Here is a 19,840-nt window from a genome sequence, read left to right on the forward strand (position 1 = left end):
TAGAACAGCCTTTCCCAACTAGTGGGCCACCAGATGTTGCTGGACTACAACTCCCATCAGCCCCAGCAAGCATGGCCAATGGTCAGGAATGCTGGGGCTGATAGGAGTTGTAGTCCAGCAACATCTGGTGGCCCATTAGTTGGGAAAGGCTGGTGTAGACAATATAAAAGACCAGCAGCAGGGAAAATCCAGTCCCTGAAACAGAACAGTGGTATATGGAGACCTTTGTAGCTGGCTCATGTTAAGAAATGATAGACTGTAACATCTACAGAATGTCTTATAAAAGAGAGGGTCTAATGCAGCCTTTCCCAACCAGTGTGCCTCTAGATGTTGTTGGACCACAACTCCCATCAGCCTCAGCCAGCATTGCCAATGGTCAGGAAAGATGGGAATTGTGGTCCAACAACATCTGGAGGCACACTGGTTGGGAAAGGCTGATCTAATGTATTAAATGCCAGAGGTCTAGTGATAGAGCTGAGGTGTTATTTGCATGGCAGCATACTGAACAGTAACTTGCTTAATCTTAAGCAGGGCACTGAATCAAAACTCAATACATTGGATCCAGATGAAGTTAGTTGAACTTAGGTCCCACTGAAATCAATGGGAGATGACTTCAATTATTTTTAGTCTGGATCCAATCCATTAAATTTAAAGAACCTGAATAATGTTTATGGATCATGCTGTCCTGTTAATGAAAGATATCATTTTGGCTTTTGCATGGCTTGGCCATAACAGTAAATGCTAGTTAATGAGCAGTCCAGGCATCAGATCACCTTCACCTTTTTAGATTGTCAGCTTGCAGTCACCTGCAGAATGGGGAAAAGCTGTGAACCTGGCTTCCCCAGTTTCTTGGAGTGAGGGCCATGAAATCTGGAATGGAGGTAGTTCACACTAGGCCAGGGAAAGCAGCTCCAAAAGTCCACCTTTGGGTCTGGTCTCAAAAACTACAGGGGAACTGCTGTTGTTGTTGTGCATATGGTACAGTCTGCTTTGTGCTTATTTCCACATCCCAGCAGTACCTGCTCTACTGTACGTCTGTAAATAGACAGATTATAATAATATTTCAAGTTTCCATCACTCTTACAACTAAAATTAAACCAGCTGTTACGCAGCCCTGAGCTTCTCACATATTGACAAAGTGGGGGATATTATCCCCACCAGAAAAGAACAAATGAAATATCCATTTAGTTACACAGAGGTCTTCTAAATTTTTATTCTTTATTTTCATCTTCCCATAAAGACTCTGTCTAATATAGAGTTCATCCCATTGCATATTCAAAATTGATTCCATATCTGTTTGGGAATATTAATTCAGCAGCATCCTTCTTCACTTTTAAATTACGTAAACACACAACAGATAACTTTTAATAGGATCTACTATGTTTTCAAGTAAATGGTAACCCTGTTTAGAATGCCACAAAAAATAGTGGGTCAGCAACAAGAGCTGTGCTTACTTTAGCTTTGCCAAATATGTCAGCTTTTGGTAGGAAGCCCACCCCAACATCTGACTTGTTCAGACTGTGAAATCATTTATGAGCTCTCTTACATTAAAATGAGAGCCAGTGTGATGTAGTGGTTAAGGTGCTGGGAGACCAGGGTTCGAATCTACACACAGCCATGAAGCTCACTGCGTTACCTTGGGCCAGTCACTGCCTCTCAGCCTCAGAGGAAGGCAATGGTAAACCACCTCTGAATACCACTTACCATGAAAACCCTATTCATAGGGTCGCCATAAGTCAAGATTGACTTGAAGGCAGCCCATTTCCTTTTTTTTTTTACATTAAACTAGGGAAACACTCAGTTAAGACTGAAACAAAGAATTTCAGTCTTACTGCATGGCATTTCCTGGTTACTCATGAAGATGAGCAATTGGTCATCTTTCCTTAATTTTTAAAAAATGCCATTGGTTTCAAGAATATTATTTTGAACTTGTCACTAAATATCAACTAAATAACAGATTATAAGTGATCAATCTTTTCTCTCTCATTATAATGAATTCAAAAGGGTAATTTGTAGCTGTTGATTCTAAAGGGAAACATTGTACCCATTTAACGAAACAAATATAGCCAATAGAAAAGGAGTTTCTGTTCACAGAAGGGGCCCTTCCATAAGGGTCATGAAGCAAAAACTTTAGATCCAACCCTGTTACTTTTTCTTTCAGTTTGCCATACATGACTAGCTACTTTTATGCAACACCGCTGAACTGGAAACAAGATTTTAATATACATTTTATTTAGCCTTTCATAGTGCTTGTTGTTGTTCTATAAATATTGAGCTACTGTGTCAGAACTTTCATGATGAGGCAATAAGGATAAGGGATATAAATTTAATAAATAAATAAACAAACAAAATGTCATCTATCTTTTCCCAAGATTTCAGCTATAGCCCATCTCTGAATTCTAACCTCACATTTCTGTTTTCCCACTAAGGAATTCCCATGGGAATTCTGCTTTACCACCAAATGAACACCTGGGTGGGGGGCAAAACACTTGAGAGGATAAAACAGCTAGCAAACAGCCAATCATTCAGGGATTCCTAGACTGAGGCCAGCAAGACAAAGAAGCCCACAGTCTGGTGACATTTTTGGACTATGCCCGATCAACAAGATTACAAAACACTATGTTTAGAACAGTTTTGTAATTGCACTGTTCACATAAAATGGACTACTCACTGAACTGTGCTCTGAACACTTTAGACTTTACCAGTCTTTAAGTTGCCTCAGAACTCTTACTGTTGTTCTGACACAGCTATCCCTCTAGATTTTCCAGAATGTATACTAGAAGGGACTGGAAAAATTAATCAATGGGCAAAGAGCACGAGAGAGAGCTGAGGGTTGCTGAAGCATGGAGGAAAGGTAGTTAGGTGATTGGGAACGGGAACTGGATTCTCTCTCTAAGGGAAGTGAGAAGTCTTGAACATTTTTTTCTAAAATACATTTAGTGTATTTGGTGCCAGAGTCAAAATATTTATTCAGAAAAACATGTAATAGCTTTCTAATTAAGACTCTCACTTGGCACAGATATTAATCACTACAGATCAGCAGACATCACTACAGATTGTCTAGAATAATTCTCAGAGAACAGAATTCACCCTGTCTTTAAGAAGAATCACTAGAAAAGACAATAATGCTGGGGAAAACAGAAGGGAGTGGGGAAAAAAGGAAGGCCAAACAAGGGATGGATTGATTCCATAGAGGAAGCCACAGACCTGAACTTACAAGATCTGAACAGAGTGGTTCATGACAGATGCTATTGGAGGTCACTGATTCATAGGGTTGCCATAAGTCGTAACTGACTTGAAGGCATGTAACAACAACTCAAGTGGCAGTCTCTGTGTGTTTAAAGCCGACCCTTCATCGTCTCACATCAGATTGAACATGTACTTTATCTGAGTAAAGAATATGGGGTCAACAGCACGCAATTTTTGCCTAAGCTACAGCAAGATTTTTTCCTCTAAAAATACATAACAAGAGCATTATTAATTACTGTAAACCGCCCAGAGAGCTTCGGCTATAGGGTGGTATATAAGTACAACTAACTAATTAATTAATAATTGTCAGAAACTAGGAACAATGACAACCTGATAACAGATCTGGAAACTTTTTTTAAAAAAATACAACTTGAAAGACCACTGTCAGATCTCTATATATCTAATTGTCTACCAACCGCTGACTTCTACATCAGTGCAGATTTCCACTGTAGTCAGCGTTCTTGGTGGTAATCTATAACGCATTGGCTAACTGTGGTATAGCTGCTTTGAAAGTTTTGTTTGGGCTTCAAAATGAGGTTCCCTGGTACAAAATACCCATTGTCCTGTGTCTTAGCCAAGATTCTCACAAAGCTTTCAGTATCCAGCGTATCTGTGTGCAACATTCCAAACTTACCTGTCTTCAGCTAGTTTATAATCTCTGTAGTGTCAATTGTACATGATTTACAGCATATAAGTAGTTTTATGTCCCACCCTAAGCAAGACATTTTAAATACAGCACTAAGACTTATTGTATCACCCAAATAACTATATTATAGTGTTTTTTTTAAAAAACAACAACTATAATGTAGTGCAAAAAGATGAACAGTGCAATCCTGTAGATGTGTTATAGCACTGCAGCCACATCAGCTCAGTTTAATTTTAAACAAATTCTCAAAAATAAAACTCATGCTTTATTTCATCAAAATGTAAATGAAGCAGCATTTAGAGATATGAGACCACAGCATGTGTGTCTCGGTTTCAGCCCATCAACCAAAGGGTATTACATGCTTTTGTTGTGAGATATATATGTAAACCTAAATCTGGAAGAGCTATATATTTATAACAGTCTCTCAGTTATATTATTTGTCTCAAAATTATTTTTTCTTCTGCCCTAAAAATTTATAACCCCATTATTTCCACTGAGATAAAACCTTTTTATGGAAAAACACTTCAATACCGATACAACTATCTGGGGGGGGGGGAATTGACCACAACAACAAGATTTCCATGGACCACTGAATGTCAAGTCCAAGTCCTTACATTTTATGGGACTTTATGAGATTTCAGCATTCCACAAGCAATGCCAATGCACTTGCCAGGGGAAGAACAGTAAGTGATTGCTGATATTTGCTGCTTCTTTTGTTCTTTTATTCTTCTTCAGATACTAGGAAATCATCTGGGTGGAAGTACATGTGAGATACATGAACTTTAGCAATAAAACAACATCTAATCAAGATAAGGACTTACGAAGCCTATAAACAGCATGCATTATATAAATTTTCAGCACACTTTCAAAGGTCTTTGGATTCCCAAACGATAGAACACATTTTACTGCACTAAAAATGCACTTTACATTTACTGTCAAGGCTAAACTTTAACTTCACAAAGGCTTGGTTTTACCGATTCTTCATTTAACTAGTACAATGAGAATCTCTAGTAATTAGAGGAAGGGCCACAGCTCAGTAGCAGAGCACATGTTTTGTAAGTAAAAGGTTCCAGATTCAGTTCCTGGCATCTCCAGGTAGAGCTGGGAAAGATTTCTAGCTGAAACCCTGGAGAACTGCTGCTAATCAATAAACCAGGATGGGAAGCCTGTGACTCTCCAGCTGTTGTTGGACTTCAGCTTCCATCAGCCTCTGCCAGCATGGCCAATAGTCAGGGATGATGGGAGGTACAAGTCCAACAGCTGGAGGACCACACTGCTCCATCCATGCAGTAGAAGACCACAGTGAGCAAGATGAATTAACTGATCCTGATTCGTTTCAAATACAAGTTAAAACATCATTGTTATCAAAAGTAAGCATTGTACATTATATAGGGTTGTACCCAATGTTGCACATGCGGAGTTCTGCTCAAGAAATGGAACTTCCTTACCTCTCACCACACAACTGAGATAAGGAGATCAAGCTTTTCTGTAGCAATTTATGAAAAAGGCGGAACATACTCAAAATTACTTCTAAATTACTACTACAAAATTAGAGTAAGCGCCCTTTCAGCTATATATTAATAGAAATTTGCTTTTAAATACAGGCTGTATTCGCTTGCCTAAAGTCACATGTTTCAGAAGAAGAGTAAAACAAATTTCTCCCGATTTGGACAGGGCTCATTATTTTCTCTTAAGCTACAGCATGTCACAATAATAATAACACCATTAATCAACTCTATCTCTAACACAATGTACACATTTTGTCTATTATAGTAACAGAATCATTAAAAGTACAGTGCAATGGTCTGCAAGTAAATACATTTTGTATTCTAATGAAAATTTAATCACATATATTAGTAATGTCTTGGCAATAACTTTTCAGGCAAGCACTTCACTCCTACACAAATTATATCAGTAAGTCGAAGCCTATGAGCCAAATATATGCCACAGATGACTGAGTTGGTACATCTCTTACCTTTTCCATTCTAATCTTGTCAGCCAGCTGTGAGGAAGCTATCATTTTGGAAGGAAGCTAAGTATATCAAAATATGGCAGGGTTCTCAACTGATTTAACATTTTTAACTATCTATCTGTTAAAACTGAAACACGTAGCTATACCACAAATCCTCAGTGAAAATAGGTTTTGAAAAATGGAAATGGACTGCCTTCAAGTTGATCCCGACTTATGGCGACCCTATGAATAGGGTTTTCAAGGTAAGCGGTATTCAGAGGGGTTTACCATTGCCTCCCTTTGAGGCTAGTCCTCCCCAGCTGGCTAGGGCCTGCTCAGCTTGCCGCAGCTGCAGAAGCCAGCCCCTTCCTTGTCTGCAACTGCCAGCTGGGGGGCAACTGGGCTCCTTTGGACTATGCAGCTTGCCCACGGCTGCACAGGTGGGCAGGGCACGTAACCCCTGAGCCACTCACTGTGGGGGTGATCTTTAGCTGGCCCTTGACACCCAGGAGACACGAGCGGATTTGAACTCACAGACTCTGGACTCCCAGCCAGGCTCTCCTCCCCACTGTGCTATGCCAGCTACTATAACAGAGAATACTAAAAGGAGATAACTTGCAATTTAACAAATAAAAACCTATACCTATTGTTCAAAAATTCAAAAACTTTAATGATTAATTTTTTCATCAAATTTATGGATATTATAACAAGGAGTCCTGTGGCCCCTTATGAAAGGCTTCATCTTTTTCAATCAGGCAACAATGGAACCTGATCACACAATAGATGTTGTGCGTGTTTTTTAATGACAAACAGTACTGTAGCTATTTCTTCCCAGTTTAAGGAGCAGATGGGAGCAAAAACAAGGATAATGAGAATTAGCACTGAAGAAATTTAACTACCATATGTACAAGGTACTAGTTCTTCATGGAAATTTAAAGCTGGGCATACATAGGAAAGCTTTTACTCTACACTTGATACTCTGCACTGTAAAAGAATATCCAGACAGAAAATTATTTAAATGCCATCACCTGATGCCATATACTGGTATGGAGGGGAAGTCAGCCAACTAAGCCACTGAAATGTTGTTCTGTAGCAAAACTCTAAAGATTGCTATAATTCACTTTAATTGCATTTTTGCTGTCCACAGTTGCACAGATCAAGACAAACATTGTGGGAGGAAATGTCCGACATCAGAGCGCTGCTACTGTCTGAAACAACAAACAGCAAAGTCCTACAACATAGAGCAAGGACACATGCAACTTGAGAAGCATCTGTTAAAAAAACATGCTATTATTAGATGTAAGTTATGCACCACTTGTGCACAGTAGTAGAATTAAAGCATTCTTCCAAAACAAATGCTTGAAATACTATTCACATATACACCTCTATGGTACTATAGGAATAGGTCATGTTTTAATATAAAAATAGACATATGACTATTAAATCAATCTACTAACTACGTAATTGACAGTGGTTAGGTTCCAAGTCTATGTACTTTAACTTGAGAAAGGTTAGCTTTAGTAAGTTCACAAAAGGCAAGTTTCCCATCTCTTTCTACTCCATGCACCCCCCACAACCACCATTCCACATCCCACACTGCTCAAGAGGGCCACTTGACTCTCCAGAGAGGCTTTTCAGGGGTGCAGGTGGCTGCAGAGGGGAGGAAATAAAAAATGTTCCCTCTGTAAATTTCCTTAAGTTAACTTATCTTAGAATACAAACCATACTATTTATGCTGCTTCAACTCTGTGGAAGTCAATGAGGTGCACAATCTAATACAAATGAGTTACATTTGTGAATATGTGATCTATGAAACTTCCCTCAAAACCACAATAAAGTATTTTCAGAGATAAAACATATTCTAAACATTCTAGGGACAACATTTTATAAAACTGGGGAAACCCTGTACTTTTTCCAGACAGCCATTGCTATTGATTTTGTGATTGTTGGATGTGATAGAATAATGTCATTGAATAATAGCTATTCAAATAGGATGCAAGGGACTCTATGTGAGCACCAATGCTCCTTATTCAATCCTAAACTTTATTAAAATGCAAGGGACTCCATCCCTATTTTGCAACTTCCAGCTTTTTTATTTTATTATTTTTAAGATTTTCAAAGCTGAAAACAATCCTGCAACACCATTCTGGCATGGGAGTGTCTATTTAGCCTTTTTAAAATGGCAAAACCTAGCCAAGCTAATAACTTGTTATGTGGCAATGCCTCAAATTTCACTGCATATATTCTGGTTGTTTTCTTAAGGGGCAAAAAGAATAATACACTTTTTCTTTTGGTAATGCTATGGGGCCTCTTAAACTTGATGCAGATTAGAACATCAGCATGTCTTAATCTAGACCCAGCCATGAGTGCCAGTTTGGATGACACAGTAAACCAAACCTTGGCTTAGCTCAGCACAATGGGGCACTTTGCTCCAAACCAGGCCACAGATAAAGACTGATCATACATAAACTAAAATAATTTAAAACCTCCAACCACCCCCATTAAAATGGCCATTAAATTGAGCAAACCACAGAGGATATAAATCAATAATCAAATGCCTGGGAGTAGATGTAAGTCTTGACTTGCTATCAAAAAGATACCAATATTAAAATAAAGCATCTTCAAAAACATCTTTTTGGGTTTTGTTTTTTAAAAAGAGCTTTAAAAACATCTTAATATGCAATTCTAACACAGATGCAGACTGGGATACTATCATGATGCTGAAATGTCAGCTTCCATGCCTGCAACATCCTCTTGTAAGAGTGCTTGGTTCCCCTCTCCCATGCAGCTCTGCTCAGCAGCAGAAGTCAGCAAACTGTCACACAAACTGCTACTGTTAAAACAGGTTATAATTCTGGAGCTAATGCACACTTTTAAAAAGTCACAGACACCTGACAATACAAAGATTGCCGTTAAGACCCTAGTCTACAGATGCTGCAGAAGAAAGTGGACTATACCACTTCAGACTACATTGGGTGATGCCATTTTTTAAAATCCTCACTCTACATGCGTGGAGCCGGATTTCCTTGCGACAGGATAAAAGGTAGCTGTCTTAACTGTGCAACATTTCTACTTGCATTAAGGAGTGGGTTTTTTAATGAGGTATATTCAAAATGTAACCTGAACTGGTACAGTCTACCTTACCATCACAGTTACTTTTACTGGTAATAGAGTAAAAAATTCTTCTCAGAAAACAAAGGTTGTGTACACATTATTGGCTTAATGCGCAGTTTGGTCATTCTTTTTCTCAATTCAGACTGAAGCTGGTTTGGGGGAAAACACATCAAAATACATTTGATAAGAAACAACAGGATAGATACAAGATAGATATAGATAGTTGTTTATCACTTGTGTACACTGCTTCCCAAAACAGCTATGGGAGCATACTGGATGCAGAGTAAATGCGAGCATGTACACAGCCACAGTCTATGTTTGGCAGAACTAGGACTGTGAATGCCCAACTTTGAAAAGATTTATACAGGCGTAGTGATTAAGGTGTAGGACTGCAACCTGTGAGACCAGAGTTCAAATCCCCACACAGCCATGAAGTTCATTGGGTGACCTTGGGCCAGTCACTGCCTCTCAGCCTCAGAGGAAGGCAATGGGAAACCACCTCTGAATACCGCTTTCCATGAAAACCCTATTCATAGGGTCGCCCATAAGTCGGAATCACCTTGAAGGCAGTCCAATAATTACAGCAAAGTGTCATGCTACACCAACTTTTATGATTTTGTAATGAGTACTCAGTCAGTTACACCCTCAACATACATATGTACAACTATTTCAGCGAAAGTAACAATAAAACTGTTCTGTCCAACAAATTTAATACAGCAAAAATCTAATTAAAAGTAAGAGAGCTCCATGAAATTAAATCAATTACACTTGATATTTTAAGACAGCTTATCCAGATACAACATCTATTAAAAGCTGCTGAAGTTCTGCAGACATAGGAAAAAATCTTTTATATGCAAGGTTGCATTCAAGCTTAACAAAATATGAACATAATTTTTGTATAAATATTATTTATATCCCCTCTGAATTATGCTGATCTTTTCTCCACACCAAACATCTTGAAGGGTCTCAAGTAAAAGGAAAGGGAGGATAATTTTTGATAATGGCAAAACAGTGTTAGCATAGCTGTAGTCTGCCAACACACCCTGCTGAGGTCATTCCTCTTTCAGGAAAAATGTGGGAAATAAATTCAATAAATAATAATAATAATCTTAACTGCAGCATGCACTGCAGTTGTGGCTTATACTGGTAGATACTCCCTTTCATATATCCAATGATAACACAGAATAGAGTGGACAGACTACATAAAAAACTCATAATACATACTTTCAAAAGGCCGTCAAATCCACATTGAATGACAATTTAACAGCAATGATACTGGCCCCTATGGGGCTTGCTATCACAAGGGAGGCACATACTTTATGTAGCTCCACATACTTTCTGCAGAAAATACATCCTTTGCTTAACCAGGATTTAAAACATGTTTAATATTAGTGTAAATATATCTATTAACCGAACTAGTCACTTTAAGTGTGGCCAAATACTTAAACCAAGCAATGGTGATTAGAAAGGACCTGATGGGACTGAAGGTCTGACTGTACGTTATGCACCGGACGATTTACAGCTTATAGCTAGTTATTATGCAAGTATTACAAGCTAAAGTAATGTAAGCAGTTCTGGAAGCCAGTGTATAATCTGTTAATTGTATGTGCTGTGTATTTGTACTTTGTTTGTTCCTGCTACAGTCTATTGACTATGCAATAAAGGATGATGATTTATCTATTAACCGCACTTAAGTCAAGAGAGGTGTGGATATGGTTCATGGGGAAAAAGAGGCTACATGGAGACAGGGAAGACACCATCTCACAGCTCAGTTCCAAGAACTTGACAGCAGCCTTTGTGTGTACACTTGCCTGTCTCAGGGCAGAACTACAAATTCATCAGCCTCAGACCCAAGTCTCTACTAACCGTTGTACAATGATGGGATAATGGGGAACTCTGCAGTGGACAAATAGGTTATCTGGTAAGTCCCAAGCAGGCTATGAAAGCAATAACCCTCTCCTGTTGTTGCAGCCCAGCAGCAGAAACTCAGGCATAGTGTTCTAGAACCTGGATGTGCCTATCATGATTAATAACGTTTTAGAGACTTATCCTTCATGAATTTGTCTAATTGCCCTCTAAAGCCACCGCCACATCTTCTGGCAGCAAATTCCATAAATCAACTGCAGATGCAGACTCTAAAGAAGTACTTCCTTTCCTCTGTCCTGAATATTCCACCATTGAGACTCAATGGGTTCTAGTATTCTGAGAGAGAAAAACCATCTATCAGCTTTCTCTGCACTAATGCGTAATTTTATAAACTTCCATTATGTCCCTCCAATCATTTCCACCCCAAGTTAAAAAGTCCTAAGGAAGGTGTTCCAATCCCCTGATCATTTTTGGGATTTAAATAAGCTTAACTTTCTCTGAATTGCAGCCAAATTTTTTTTAAAAAGTATTTATGATGGACCAACACTTCCTTGTGGGTTTATATGAGCTTTTGAGCCATATGTCCTGTAGAACAGGAATGCTAATGATGAGTATATTTTTTAAAAACAAGCATTAGCAGCATAGCATACTTTTACTGAATGTTTTCAAACAACTGTGAAGTATTAATTCAATGATGTTCCACCAGCATCTTGTCTGATGAAATTAAATAGCTGTTCTTCTGAACCACTATTAAATAGTAGTTTGCCAACAAGTACATTTTTGCTGTTATGATAATGGGGGGGGGAATCTATCCAAAGACCACAGGACAAAATGGAGAAACAGCAGTGGTCCTGTTGCAATAACCACAAGGTTCAGACAATACCCAAACTTAAAACCACTGTTTTTCCATACTCAAGAATTTTTTAAGCGATTTTTAAAGTTACACTTTTAATACCCTTTAACTACCCTTTCATACTTTGTGCTTAGTCTTCTATCCAGGGCTGTGGAGTCAGAGTCGGAAGCAATTTTGGGTGGAGTTGGAGTCGGTAGAAATGTAAATTTAAAATATAAATTCAAAATATAAAAATTTAAAATATAAATTCAAAATGTCAAAGAAGCTTCCCAGGAAGTCAGCTGTAGTTGAGCATTTCACCAAAACTCAAGATGGAAAACATTTTGTGTGTCAGTGTATGACACAGGACCCAGGTGAAGACAAATGCTGTGATGCCAAGATCAGCGCATATTCAGGCAGCGATAAAAATGCTCCTATGAGAGCTTCCAATTTAAAAAGACATTTACAGCCCTTTCCAGGGCTGTGGAGTTGGAAGCAATTTTGGGTGGAGTCGGAGTCGGACAGTAGAAAAATAGAGGAGTCAGAGTCGAAGGTTTGGCGTACCAACTCCACAGCCCTGCTTCTATCCTTCCAACATATGGGTGAAGTGAGGTTACTAATCTATTTTGATGATTGTGAGTGTAGATCAGAGAATGAAAAATAACTATCACAGAATTCATGGATATATGACCTTGTGTCAGGGTTCAGCAATCACCTCAGATGAAGAGCAAAGGGAGAAAGACCCTCTAGCAGATCTCCTAACTCCCAATAACCCTAAGATTATTCTGAAGATCCCTAACCCTGACTCCAAGATCTAAACATCCATTCCCCAGGATTGTAGATCCTCATACCAGTTGCTTGGGTTCCTGGGCTGGCTCTTGTCCCCCATCTCTGCCAGGGCCACCGGAGCAGAGGAAATAGCAGGCAGGAGCTTCAGAGCCATCATGGAAGCGCACGGCTAGCTATGTGTGAGACTACTCAGAAGAAGGGGGAAGCAGAGCCAAGAAGGGTAGAGCCTCCAGCTCCTATATAACTTCCCAGTCTGAACTGCTTCATTGCTGATGTGAGAAATGAACACCTTGCTTGTGTGTATTGTCAGTTCACTTTTACCTGAATTATTTATTTATTAAATTTATATCCCACCCTTCCTCCCAGAAGATCCCAGGGCAGCAATGTAGGATGGTGCATGGGGAAGTGCAGATGACAACTCAGTGTGCAGAGCCTATATGTAATAAAGGAGCATGGATTGCACCTTGCTTGCACACCCCACCAATTTGAAGTTCTTATTGAAGAATACTGACTTTCATATCAACACCAGTGTGGTATAATGTGGTGCCATGGTTTAGGTGTTGGACTATGACCTAGGAGACCAAGGTTCGAATCCCCACTCAGCCATGAACTCACTGGGTGACCTTGGGCTAGTCACTCTCAGCCCAACCTACCTCACAGGGTTGTTGTGAGGATAAAATGGAGAGTGGGGAAACCATGTATACCACCTTGAGCTCCTTGAAGGAAAGATGGGATATAAATGTAAGAACCAAACAAACAACACCTCTTCTGTACTGTCCACACGATCAGCACTATTAACTACTCCTATTAACTATCAACACTATTAACCACACGATTAACTACTCCTGTTAATTTGCCTCCACAGCTGCTGAAGCACAGCAAGCTATCACTGTTTGAAAGAACAGGTTTGAATTAACCCGTAAGTAGTAATACTACTCTCATAGTTCCAGATAGGGAAGTTCTGTGAAGAAAATCTACAAATGTTGGGCTGACGTGAACCAACTCATAATATAGAAAAACACATTAATATAGATAGGAAACTTATTATGTTGCTGAACTCCAACTCCTATCATTCCTGGCCATTGGCCATGATGGCTAGAGTTAATGGGAACTGGACTCTAACAACATCTGGAGGGGACCACAGGTTTCCCATCCCTGATGTATAATACTACCTGACAGCTTCCACCCAAACAGGTTCCTCAGAGCTGCTTCTTACAAGGCTTAATTTGCATAAAACTTCTGGAATGTGAGAAATGATAATAAAAAGGCCTTCTTGGGCATGTATAAAGTGTATAAAATAAAATTAAAAACTGGATTATTTTCTTTTACAGTTTTATTTATTTTTCTTGACCATACATTTGCAGAAAGAGTTCTGTGCAACTCACAAACCAGTGAGGTTGGATGGATGGGAACAATGATATGAAACCTGTGAGCCTCTACATGTTGTTGGACTTTAACTCCCTTCAACCAACTGTAGTCCAACAGTATCAGGCAAGCCACAGATCTACTTAGTCTTATGCAGATGTTCAGTGTTTGCACCCCCTCAGTGCTTCTGATTTCAATGTACGGAGTATCTGTAAAGGGGTTTATGTGTCTTGGTGTAAATCATATGACAGCAAATCACATTGTATTTTATGCAGTATACTGCAAGCAGTTAACACAAACTCACACCTCTGTGTTTGAACTGTGGGGAAAACAATAGGGGAGCCCTTAATGAAAGCCCAGAGCCCCAGGCCCTGACCCTCTTCCCACTTTTGGAGCAAATCCAGCTCCTCTTGACCTTCAAAGTAGCTAAGGGGGTGATCACAAAAGGTACGAGTTTCAGGCCCCCAGTGCCCCCTAAAGTTCAACCACTGGCCTACAGTTCTGCAAACATTATTATAGGTGGAAAAGTAGCACACGGGGGGGGGCAGGGCTAGCACATCCCATCACAAACCATCTCCTTTACATGCACACTGAACATCAGCATAAGGTTATTGATGTTGAGATGAGGCATTTGCTTTTTAATGATTATAAAGTGGTTCAGTACTGGAATTATAACAGCAGGGGAAACCAGCACAGCTTTCCAACAATTTACCCCTTCCATTCTTCTCTCAAGACTGAAACAATTTGCAGGTAAAATGACTTAATACCATGGCCTCACTCTGAACTATCGATTTTTTTTATCATTTTACTTATTTTTTCTTCTCTTTTTAATTTTCTTTTCTTGAACAGGAAGAATTCTGTGCAATTCAAAGCAAAAACCAGTACCTCACTGTGAACTTCTTTTTGAGTGTCTGAGCTGGTTGAATTTGTTATGGTGGGTCACAGGACTGTGGTTCCCTGATTTTACTGAAAATTAAATGGCATGGACACACAGGTAGGGAAGACAGGAAGAGCTGTGCATCTCTCATCACCATTGACATTGCCCACAGCTAATATACTAAGCATACAACCAAGCATCAATCCCAACCACAGCAACGAATGTGGGGGAAAGTACCACATTTTCCTAGGTGCAAAATATTGTCCTTTGGAATGTCCCTGCAAGAGAAGGGCAACTTTGAGGAAATGATGAGAGCTGTGTGCAACTCATGAGATTAATGAAAGTAGTGCCTAAGAAACTGAGTTTGAGAAGTAATACCTGTTGTAGCCAAAGGACTGCTCCCTCCTTTTCCCCTCTTTTTTCAGGTGGCTAGAACCAAAACAACCATATCAAAAAAACTCTTCCCCTCGCCACAGGAAATCTTCAAAAAATATCACAGAACATGGGGAAAGGTTAGCATCCTTACCATCAGGCCGCCAGCCCTCCTCCTCTTCTCTCTCCCCATTTTGCAGGCAGTGATTCCACGTCTACTAAAAGGTGGAAAATATTTACCCGTTCACAGAGCGCGTTGCCCCTACAGCGACCCTGAGCAACTCCGCAGGTTAAGTAGCTGCACTCTGGAAGGAGTGGAGTTTCTTTCTCTGACATCGACTTCGATCACAACCCAGCGGGGGTGGAAAAAACCGTTTTAAAGGGAGTTCTTTCCTCCCACCCCGGACGGACTCATTAACAGGCCCGTCTTCGATCGAACCCTCCTTATTCAGTGATGACGCTGGGCTGAGCGCGAAGATCCCATCAGCTGCCGCCCCTACCTCGTACTCGTCAGAGAGAAACAGGGGGAGGGACGGGTTTCCCTTCTTCGCCAAGCTACACACCTGCAAGGTGGTGGAGATTACGATCTGCGGTCGCACGTCCCAATGTAGAGCGAGGCTAGGCTGCTAAGCATTTGTGTAAAGCTTTCCTACTTTGTGAAGTTCGATCTGTACCTCCACTCATGCGCGCGCGCACACACACACACACACACACGCACGTGCTCGCCTTCTTCCCTGGTTTAAGTCTGCAAACCTCTGCAGACATAGAAACACATTAGGGCTTACCCCAGAGTAAAAACCTGCCTCGGATCGGACCGAGCATCTAACAGTCCATAATAAATTGCTCATTCAAGATAGCCTCGCTTCTTGTTTCTTCCAACGCGTCAACCTCCAGCTAACTTTACATTGTGGAGGCTTATCATCAGCGACTTGCATTTTTGGTCCATCTAGGTCTATAAAAACGCACTTTCAGGCCCGGGCACCTCTCCCTCCTCCTCCTGCTGGAAAAGAGCTGCAGGGATTCCTTCTGAAGGTCTCCGCTCAAGACCTGGCGGCATTCATTGACTGTCTCTGCTTGGACAAGTCAGGGATATTGCAAGCTGGATTCGATGGGGGGTGGGGAGAGCGGCTCGTCCACGCCCGGGATCTCGACGGAAGCACGGTCGTCGGAGAGAACTCAGAACAAGATCTGCTACCTGTCTTTTGGTTTAATAGGTTTGCGTATTAAATAAATAAATAATCAACCCACACCGGCACTTGGAGAACGGAGAGGATCTGGTTAATAATAATAATAATAATAATAACAACAACAATAACAACAACAACAACAACAACAACAACAACAATAATAATAATACCTAAAAATAAAAAAACACCCCCCACACAGTGCTGAGTTGCCTCTACATTTCGTGTTATCCTCTTACCTCACCGAAGGCTTGCCCTTCAGTGGGGATTCCCAATCCGTTCTTGCCAATGAACAACGGGCTGGTCTTCCCATCTTTGCAGACGGGGACCTGGTCCCGAGCCATCGCGTCCGGCTCTCATCCACGTACACCGACGATTGCGAATTCAAGCTCAGGAAGGCAAAGGAGGCGATCGACTAACCTGCGGTTGCGGACGGGTTGAGCTGGCCTGCTTGCTCGGATTCGCCTGCCGCAGAAGAGGCGAGCCGTGTGTGTAGAATATCCCCGCTGCTGCCTCACTGCATTGGAATGTCTGAGCTAACTCTGCTGCCAAGGCTCAATAGCCGAGCCGAGCTGCGGCGCTCAGACCTTGTGGAGCTTTTCATTCACTTCCAAGCCTTGCCAACCGTTTTACACAAGGTGCCTATTTTACACCCTGCTTTCTCTGTCCAGTGAAAAAATGCAGGCTATCGCAGTGGAAACAATGGCTCGATTCAGGACTTTGTTCAGAAGTGGAGCACACAGCCTCTGCACCGTAGGCTGCAGCCAACTATTATCTATGCGAAGAAAGGCTGTAAACTAAAAGGGCTCTTTTGGGGGGATGGCGGGGGGGGGAGAGGATACACTGTGAAGTTTCCGTCTGCTTTATGGAAAACTACCATGTGACTGAACTGGACATCTTCGCATGCTAAAGATTGTCCCCAGCCCTCACCCCAAAACAAAGCAAACAAGGAGGGAGCGGGGAGAGGCAATCTTGTAAATCTTTTTTGGAACGTGAATCTTTCAAGTGGAGGAGAGGCAAGCTCTGGCTGAAGGCAGTGAACCATTTTATACTGGACTTTTTAGATATAAAAACCACAGCAATTCTCATAATTATGGTATTTGGAGACCATATCCCAGTCTTGGGCCATAAAACTTGCAGCTAACTTGCCACATTCTCTTTCAGTACCAGGAACATATCATCACCAGAATATAAAAGAGAAAGTCTGAACTTTTAAAATTCAGTTTTACTGCTATGCATAAGCCATATACAGAAATATACCAAATACATTAGGCACTGTTACTTTATTCAGAAACCATCTTGCATCTCTGGACACCATCATTAGAGGATATTTATTTTCTGTCTTAGGAAGCAATGTAGTTTTTCTGATGTGTGGTAGACAACTGTAAAATGTTGTACAGGTGGGATACAAATCAAAGGTTAGTAAATGCTAGGGCAGACCATTTACAAGTTAATATAACGTTTAAGTGGGGAAAAATAAAGGGCGGTACCCAGCTTTTAATAGTTAAAACTACTTCAAAAATTTTGTTGACTTTAACAGGATAAATTTAAGCACATGGTTAAATCTCCCAATGAAACCAAAGCAAATTATAATTTTATATGGACTACTCACTAGCAGGGTACTTAAGAGTGTCCAGATTATAGCAAAGAGTTGTTCATATGTAGTACTAAAAGAACATTGCTATATTCTTTTCTTGTTCTTTTTGTTAATCAGTTGCTGCCTTTATATTAATTGTTGCTACAGATTTGGTGTTTGATAGCACAATCCTATGCATTGTTCTAGAAGTAAGTCCCACTGTGCTCAGTGGGGCTTACTCCCAGATGTGTATTAGGACTGTGGTCCTAATTTCTGGAATTATGGTTTGATTGGTCAATGATTCTGACTTCAGAACTATCTGCATACCACTGTGCTATTTCTAGCGGGGTCCTTGCTTTCCATTTCTGTACACTGGTCAGTATGGCAGCTGTCAGCAAAAGGATAGCTAGCATGCTTAAGGCAGCATGTTTGCTGTCTCCCTCCAAACACTTTAGCAGCATCAGAATTGGATCTCTCACTATCAAGCACTGTGTAACTTCCCATTATTCAGTGCTGTGATTTGGAATTTAGCAGATACAAGAGCTTGATTTGTATGTGTGTTAGATGGGTCTGAATATCAGTGGCTGGTGAAATTCCCTTAATGTTGGTACATCACAAAATTTCTGATGGGTCAAGAACCTCGAGTGGGGTACAACATTCAACAAAGGTGGATTGCACTAGCTACATCATCATTTTTTAGAAAGAGAGACGGACAGATATTATAGTTACTTCCAGACAACCTGCTTTATTGAGCATTCATCCTGATTTGTTTGGGCACATCAGATTACGTCAGGTAACTGAGCAGTTATTCTGATTTGTTCAAGGGAAGGATATACAACATTGCATCAAACAAATGTCAACCCACACTTTCTGGGGCATTTCCCCATCACTTTCTTTGTTGAAAACTCCAGTTTTGGAGAGGAAACAAGTTTGTTGCACAAGACCTTCACATCAGCTTTAACTACAGAATCTGAATTTGCCAGTATACTATTGAATCCCTCCCTGAAAACAGTGACAGTCTGGAAGTACCCATAGTATTTGTGTTTATTTGTATATATACTGTTGTGAGTTAGAATCAAAGGTGAGTGCCAGGTTTGAAAAAACAAAGATGGCTCTCTGGCAATGACCCAGCTAAAACTATCATTAACTCCCATTGAAACCAATAGAATTTAAATCCCATTGCTTTATTTATTAAATATTCTGCTTTGTTCCATCATGGTGACATGCATAGAGTTCCAAGAGGTCTCCGGTCCAATCACTGATCAGACCCAAACTTGGATGCTGCTTCATATGCTTTCAGTTTGTGCTCTAGGATCAAAGTTCTACTCTATGGGATATAGTCACATGTAACTTCACCTAGACAAGAGTCTCATCTGTTTTATTTGTTTCAAGCAAGTATAGCTTACTAATGTTTCCCCTGACGTAGAGTGAATCTAGTTTAGCTGCACTCACACAAGGTACAGGAGTGCTTTCAAAGTTTGGCTTTCAGAGTACAAGCCAGTTTAGTAAATCAAACTATGTCCAGTTTCTTATCTAGGTGTTGCAGAATATAAAACTGACTAATAAATATGCCTGATGTTTTCAGGTACTATAAAGAGGATAGGCAGAAGGATGAAACTTCAACAGTGGATACAATGATAAAGGGATACCATGATAAAACATTAAATGTCAGAAAGAGTAACAACTTCTGTATTAAGACACAGCCTGATAATATGCAACTTAACATAGCAGCTGACCATTCCATTCAGACACTTGACCATGAAATCCATAGTTTTTCTCCATCTTTAGCTTAAATCACTGAAAGAAAGTCATCTCTGATAACTTTACAATTGTGAAGAAATATTAGGGCCAGTGCCAGACTTTGGGGGTCCCTTGGAACATTGTCATGCTCCCCCAACACCCACTTCAACCCAAATTCCCCAGCACATAGATTGATATACTGTATAGTCCTAGCCAGAGTACAGATATATGAAATCAATAAATGTATAGATCTATGGGACTCTTTGGAATAAATCCTTT

At 40.3% G+C, this 19,840-nt stretch overlaps 1 protein-coding gene across 20 annotated transcripts in view; it reads right to left on the bottom strand.

The window, feature by feature from the left end:
- Positions 1–16,881, bottom strand: part of PLCE1 (phospholipase C epsilon 1) — a 202,716-nt gene extending 185,835 nt beyond the window's left edge. For 7 of the 20 annotated variants that reach the window (XM_061635500.1, XM_061635497.1, XM_061635484.1 and 4 more), the window contains exon 1: positions 16,485–16,881. The gene's annotated coding sequence lies outside the window, so the exon portion shown is untranslated. The other 13 variants (XM_061635501.1, XM_061635499.1, XM_061635492.1 and 10 more) reach the window with 9 other exon arrangements.
- Between the last annotated feature and the right edge of the window lie 2,959 nt (positions 16,882–19,840).

This window comes from Rhineura floridana, chromosome 7 (genome assembly GCF_030035675.1).
Source record: "Rhineura floridana isolate rRhiFlo1 chromosome 7, rRhiFlo1.hap2, whole genome shotgun sequence".
In the NCBI taxonomy this organism is placed as follows: domain Eukaryota; kingdom Metazoa; phylum Chordata; class Lepidosauria; order Squamata; family Rhineuridae; genus Rhineura; species Rhineura floridana.